This window comes from Acomys russatus, chromosome 1 (genome assembly GCF_903995435.1).
Source record: "Acomys russatus chromosome 1, mAcoRus1.1, whole genome shotgun sequence".
NCBI lineage: Eukaryota > Metazoa > Chordata > Mammalia > Rodentia > Muridae > Acomys > Acomys russatus.
Window position 1 is genome coordinate 12,501,380 of NC_067137.1, and position 6,039 is coordinate 12,507,418.

Consider the following 6,039-nt stretch of genomic DNA (forward strand, 5'->3'; position numbering starts at 1 on the left):
TTATAAGAAGAAATATTAGAAGGTCCTTTGCTGAGAATTCCTTTAAAACTACTCTAATATAGCTTGACATGAGGACAAATTTGACAACTGCTAACGAAACCAGCAGTAAAAATGAAACCTCATGGAATCATTTAATCCCAGCCACATTCAAATGTTTTTGTTTATCAAGTGTATGTCTAACAGAATTAACCCTTTACTTTCAAGGTGGCTAAAAGGTGATTTATACTAAATAGTACTAGAACGACCCCAAAGTGGTTCAGATTTTATTATGTCCAAGATAGAATAACCAGAGAACTAAGGTGGACTTAAAAATGAACTAAACAGGAATGCAGGTAGCACATTTTCAACTGTTATGTTCATTCCAGATTATATCTTATTTCATCCATGGAAGAAAAAAAAAAAAAGAGAAGAAGAAGAAGAGGAAGCCTGAAAGAGTCAAGAGGATAAAACAAAAGGATGGATAAATGGGGTAGGAGGAGATGGATGATTAGCTTAAGTGACCACTTGATTGCTTCATTTACTTACTCAAGAATTTCTAGTATGTGTATTGGGAAAACTGATGTGTTTTAATGGTAGTATATAATAGAGACCCTGCAGACGTTTAGAGAGGCATGAGGTAGGCTATGATATGTGAAGCAGAAAAATAAAACTGGAATGTCATTTGGAGGTCAGATTGTGCCTTTCTGGAGGAAGAACAAACTAGAATGAAAGATTGACTAAACAGAAGCTGCTGGAGTAAGAGGGCAAAGATGCTTCATAGCAGAGACAAGAGAAGAAAGCTGAAGGGTACCTCATGCAGGGCAGCCATGGGGCAAAACAAACACAGTATGACAGAGGCAAATGGTTGCTTAACAAGTTCTAGACTTACTTTTGCAGCAAATATATCCATCAAAGGCATGTCAGCTGTAACAGCAGCCTAAGTAATACTGCAGTTTCTTTGGATGTGCAGTTTCCAAAGAGTATTTTTTGTTTTATATCAGAGTCTAGAGTTAAGAAAGATAATAAGCCATTCATATACAGATATAGTGTATACATATGCATGTATACATGGCGTGACAAATACAATTCTGTACTCTAAGCAAATATTATACCTATACCAATGAGACTTTATTAACTTTTTATAGGCACCAAGTGTTTAGCATTAAAAGATAATAAACTGTAAGAAGGTCAAAATAATTAATACTCTAAATAAGAAGTAAACATGGACCAATTAGGATACCATAAGGTACAGAGCAGACAGATTGATTTTAAAGTGACCCTGAAGAAGATAGTGGTACAAGAAGTATAGGCAAGAAGGAAAAAAATCAGTATTAAATCTCTATTTTGAATTATTTATGGCTCTACATTTTTTAAGAAACATGGGGGCGGGGGTGAACAAATGTGTGAGAGATGTTGGCAAGGTCATTTTTCCTTCCAAAACAGTTCAAGGCAAGTTGAAATGTTCAAATGGAGACAGAAAACAAAAAAGATGTTTACAAACGGCTATGCCTCCATCAGGGCCAGAGATAGGTCTGTTTCTTCAATATAACTGTGACATTTGATAAGCTTTGACCAGGAGCAAATGTAGAATGTGAAAAAAAAATGAACTTCAAAGAATTATAAATTTTATGGCTACTTAAAGGACGAAAGGAGCTGGTAGCTACTTAAATCTGCTCAAGGAAACAGAAAAGAAATAATGAGAGAGGCTGGAATGAGAAGAGCCTTAAGAAGGAAGTGTAGACAATGATAACAAATGTCTCCACAAGGTCAAGTGACGTCATGATTGAAAACCACCTGGTATGTTCGGCATGAGTGAAGGTTCCTGGCAGCCTTGGTGAAGGCAGCTACAATGCAGTGACAGAGGTGGAACCACATTAAAGTCGGTGGAGAAATAAGAGGCTAAAAAAATGAGACTTAGTGAGGATAAAATAGCTAGAGTTGAAAATAAGTGGAAAACAGGACCTCCAAGAAATAATTTCATACAGGTTAAAAAAAAATGGTGGTTTGTCAGAAAACTGGAGAGAAGTGAGCCCCAGCCTACTTTTAAGTTAACCGTACCCCAGCAATTTAGAAAGTTCTACCAGCTGGCCTCCCTCATTCCTACTGCATCTGGTTCCTTTCTTTATTGTTGTTTGTGAAGAATTTGACTGAGATATAGCATGTATGGAGAAATTGCAAACTCTGGAATTAGGAGGAATTTATCAAAAGGATGAGCTCTGGGAGATGAGTAAGGCGAATGAACTGCACTTACAGTAGGGCAGAGAAGGAAAGTATATTAAAGTATAGGAACGCTATGAAATTGGTAGCAGAAGTTGAGGAGGTTCCTGTCTAATGGTTTTTATAGTCCCTATTAAAGAGGAATTGGATCATCAGCGTTGTGGAACATTGAGATACACAACTTTTAAAAGCTTTGGGACACTGTGGCACCTTGAAATGGAAGAATGAATTAATTGAAGCCTTCTGGGCAATACCGTGCCGTCAAATAGGAGTGGTGCTCACACTCTCACAGTTGTGCCAGTCTGCACAAAAATACAGCTTTTTGTCAAGACCAATGGATCAGATACAAGATCATGGGAATGTCAGTTGGATTCATACAGGGTCTGCAGGTTCCTGAGTGTGTGAAATGAACATAGGAACATGAGGTTGGCTTGTTAGAACAGTTTCAATGATAGAATATTGCGTATATGCTTGGTAGCCAAGAAGAGACTTGATACCGTATGAGAATATATAGGGGGACGTAATCCCCCTCAGGAACAGTCATAGGGGAGGGGAATAATGGGAAAATGGGGGGGGGGAGGAATGGGAGGATACAAGGGATGGGATAAACATTGAGATGTAACAAGAATAAATTAATTTAAAAAAAAAAGAATGAAGGAAATATAAATAAGTAGCAGAATCAGGGAATGCAGAATCCTGATGTGAGAGAATCCAATATAACCCGAATAAATGAGCCAGAAGCTCAGAGGAGTGAGTGAGTCTGAGTTAGAATTTCAGAACAGTTTTTGACTCTAGACTATGGTTGTGCATGGCTGAAACTAACTATCAGGAAGGAATCCTGCAAAGAAAGAAATGGAGATCAAATATGGGGTGTGATCTGAGGAAAATGAATGGCTCTTGGGATAATGACTGGACTTTGGATGCAGAAATACATGGTAATCAGTATTGAGGGGCAAATGTGAAATGATCGTGCGGTCAATAGGAACTGCAAAGAGACGTTAGAGAGTAACAGAAGCGAGACTCCTGATTACTGTCAGGGCTGGAATCAGAAATGTCTCCTGAAGACTCATGCTGTGAATGCTAGGAGCCTGTTATTGAAGTTTTGGTTTCTCAGGTATGTTATGCAAACATGTTTTTGTTTTAATCTGAAGTGTAGGATATGGGGACTGCTCTGATTTATTCACAGCTAGTAACTGCCTCATGACAAGGTGTGTGATCTTTATCAACTGGGAACTGCCTCATGTAGGGGCATGGTCTTTGCCAGTAGGAATAAATGCCAGAACCAGAGAGAGACTGGGGCCTCTGAGAAAGAAGGCTGCAGGTGTTTCCCCCTGCTGCTCTGGGTTGCTGTGGCTGCAGTTTGGCCAGAAGATGTTGGAGATCTCCTGAAATGAAGATAGGACTTGCTCCAAGGAACCCAATGATCCTAACCAGCAGAAAGTAGCAAAAGAGAGATATACCCTCTCTCCTTAATAACCATCTTTCTCCTTTACCTGGTGTTGGGCTGCTGGGAGGGATTAGAATGAGAAAGGAGTAAGAGATATAAAGGAGCCCAAGTAAAATAGAATAAAAAGTATGACTACATATAAGTATTAAGGTGTAACAGAGAAGAAGTATTCTTCAGGAGTGACCTGGGTGCACGCCACAACCAGAAGATAGGGAATATTAAGAAAATAGCTATAATATGCAGGGGAACATATTATCCACTGAGTAGGAATTCAGATTGTCAAGTGAATGAAAGCAATAGGGTTACAACCAGAAATTACAGAAGAAGCAATATACTAAAACAGTTCCGAGCTGACACAGGAAGTTTGGAGGGTATTAGTTATTTCATAGCATTACAAACACAATTATTAATTTGATCAACATTTATTAAAAGATACCAGAAGATGGTTGATATCTGGTTGATAACAATTATCTATATTTTCCATGTACAAAAGGCAGACATTAATACTTGAATTAATCATATGAAGTTTTTTGTCTGTCTCTCTGTTTACTTCAACAGAAAGTTATATTATCCAAACTAACCTTGGGTTCGCATCCCTCCAACCTCAGGCTTTCCAATGTTGGAATTACAGACATGTGCCATCGAGCTTGTCTTTGCATTAAATATATGGAAGAATGGTTTTAAGGGCATAAGTTTTCCCCTGTGTTTTCACATTCTCAGTTACAAAGGCCAGTAACAGGTATTAGAAGAGGACTCTGCTTCCCTAAGAGGCCTCGGTTTCCCTAAATATATGTTCTATATGAAAGAATGCTTGCCACATTTCTAACTCCAATGCTTTCCCTTCCCAAGACAGAGACAGTGATGTATCTCACTGGTGAACTGGACAGCAGTCTGTGAATACAGGGCCTAGCACCTTCCATATTTCCTCCTTTTTGATTTTGCCTGCTCCCAGGATGAAGCTACCATTTCTTCTCTAATGAAGGGGCATGTCTATGTTGGTTGCTCATGGAGACTGAGTTGATAGACTTCTAGCTGTTGGTACCTAAAACTTTCTAATTCCATAGTAGCCTGTTGACTAGTCCACAGAGAACACAAATGAAAAAATATTTTCTTAGTAGTGAAGCTAATATTTTATCTCTACTCATTTGCCTCCTATGTTTCTGCTTCTGTTCTCACAAGGCTTCAAACTCAGGAAGAAAACTATTCAGTGTGTATTATTATTATTATTATTATTATTATTATTATTATTATTATTATTATTATTATTATTATTATCATTATTGCTTTGCAAACAAGTTAGAACATTCTGGATGGCTTAAAACAATACCACTGTGCTGCCCCAGGAGTCACTGCAGGTGTGGCTGCTGTGTCACATGTGTGTCAGTTGGTGGCCGAGAAGAGAGAGGCTATGTTTATGCTCAGTGTCCTGCAATGTGGACATCTAAGTGATAAATGGCCTAAAACTTTCTGAAAAAAAAAATGAGCCTGAGATGACCATGAGTCCATTGCCATGAGGCCTGGACAGGGAGATAGCCTGAGATACCACAAGTCTGGGACTGCACTGGGTGGGGGTAGACCATACCTAAGATTATCCCTGCCTAGTTCCATAGTGCATTGGTGAGACATAGCACTCCTGAGACAACCCCATATACTAAGAGGCCCTGAAGGTCACTAAGAGGAGCCACTAACTGTGAACAAATGGAAGAGAAATAGAAAAGGAAACTGAAGGATGTGGCCACAAGGAAGATAAGCGGAACTAGAGACCCAAGGTGGTGAGGAACAGCCTGGTGTAAATAGCTGGTGATGCCATAGTGGAGTCCTGGCCTGTGCTGCCACTGGGGGTCACATCTGGTTCCATGGACCTGCAGCAGCAGGGACCAAAGGTCACGCAGACATCCTTGGGGACATGTTGATGTTGAGGACTGTGCAGAACTGGCTCCACCGCTTGCCAGGGCAACCTGGGAAAGATGGCTCCTAGCCAGCTGAGCCAGCTTATATGGTCAGGAAAGTAGGCCTACACATCACTCAGGAAGCACCGTAGAGCTGGCCCTAGTTGTGGGAGCTTTGTGTGAGCCAGCACTAAAGATATGAGCATGGGAGAGCTGGTCATGCCACTCATTTCCCTCACCCTTCACCACCTGCCACAGTCAGGAGACTTGACCCTGGGAACATGAGAGTAGCACAGCTAGCTGGACCTGCAACTCACCAGCTGCAACATTCAAGAGGCAAGGTCTTGCATCTTGCCTGGGCAGCAAAGTAGAGCTGACATGGGTGATGTGGTACAGGTCAGCCAGGCCCAGAGGACATGAGCATGGGAGAGCTGGCCCAGCCACTTGTTTGTGGTGTGGTAACATGGGTGAGGGAGAGATGCCTCCTTACCCCTTGCCACCTACACC

The 6,039-nt window shown here is 40.7% G+C and overlaps 1 non-coding gene across 1 annotated transcript; it reads left to right on the plus strand.

The window, feature by feature from the left end:
* Positions 1–4,976: 4,976 nt before the first annotated feature.
* Positions 4,977–5,108, plus strand: LOC127197423 (small nucleolar RNA SNORA17). Its single transcript, XR_007831672.1, has one exon. It is a non-coding gene; the product is annotated as a small nucleolar RNA SNORA17 (small nucleolar RNA).
* The last annotated feature ends 931 nt before the right edge of the window (positions 5,109–6,039 follow it).